We start from the raw sequence: 1,373 nt of genomic DNA, 5'->3' as shown, positions 1-1,373 counted from the left end.
TGAGAGGGGGAAACACCAGAGCAGGGGGAATTAGAGGGGGAAACCTAGTGACCCAGCATAATTACATGTAATAATGTTCATATAGTTTGTGTATTTTAACGATTAGTTTGGTATTTACCTTTTAGTGATATTATCCCCGTTTGAGCGGCTTGTTGTTCTTTATAAATAATATCTATCTATATATATTTATGGGGGCAGTAGTGTGTGTGTGTGTGTGGGGGGGCAGTAGTGATAGATTTGGCGATCCCGAGCGACAGCAACATCAAGAAGAAGGATCACGAGAAGCTCGAGAACCACCGAGGGCTGAAAGAGGAGCTGGAGAAGATGTGGAGAGGAAGAGCAACAGTGGTGCCAGTGGGGGGGCGGGGCTGGGACCCCCAAACTGGGAGAGTGGCTCCAGCAGATTCCAGGTAAACCATCAGAGGTCTCTGTCCAGAAGAGTCCAGTCCTAGGAACAGAACCCTCAAACTCCCAGGCCTCTGGTAGAGGACCCGAGCTGGTGGATGACACACAGCCCCCCTGAAAGGGGGGAGGGGGGGAGTTTTTATTTTTTACATAGTGTATATTACATTGTTCATTATTTTATCTCCACACTTAACAATAAACTTCCAAATGTTGGTAAATACAAAATGTTTTGTTGGATTCTCTCTCTCTCTCTCAATTCAAAGAAGCTTTATTAGCATGACCATAGTGACATACAGTATTGCCAAAGTTCATAAACAGGGAGACATTGATCACATTTACATCAACAAAAATAAGAACAAAACTGATATCAGCATCAGCATGACAACATTACAGGCATGTGTGTGTGTGCGTGTGTGTGTGTGTGTGGGGGGGGGTCACTCACTGTTCCTCAAGGTGCGACAGGTAAAGACATACTGAGCTGCTAGACTCTAGCCGCTAGACAGCTACGGCTGTCGTCGCCTCAGTGTCAGTTGCTAGAGCTTCTAGACTCTAGCAGCTCAGTTGCTAGAGCTGCTAGACTCTAGCAGCTCAGTTGCTAGAGCTTCTGGACTCTAGCAGCTCAGTTGCTAGAGCTTCTAGACTCTAGCAGCTCAGTTGCTAGAGCTTCTAGACTCTAGCAGCTCAGTTGCTAGAGCTGCTAGACTCTAGCAGCTCAGTTGCTAGAGCTTCTAGACTCTAGCAGCTCAGTTGCTAGAGCTTCTGGACTCTAGCAGCTCAGTTGCTAGAGCTTCTGGACTCTAGCAGCTCAGTTGCTAGAGCTGCTAGACTCAGCAGGACTCAGACAGAATAGAGACCAGTTGGTTAATATAGAAGATGAATAGAGGACTCAGACAGCATAAAGACCAGTTGGTTTATATAGATGATGAATAGAGGACTCAGACAGCATAGAGACCAGTTGGTTTATATAG

This window comes from Etheostoma cragini, chromosome 23 (genome assembly GCF_013103735.1).
Source record: "Etheostoma cragini isolate CJK2018 chromosome 23, CSU_Ecrag_1.0, whole genome shotgun sequence".
NCBI lineage: Eukaryota > Metazoa > Chordata > Actinopteri > Perciformes > Percidae > Etheostoma > Etheostoma cragini.
The sequence above is the reverse complement of the archived record's forward strand: the minus strand, read 5'-3'. Positions refer to the sequence as shown.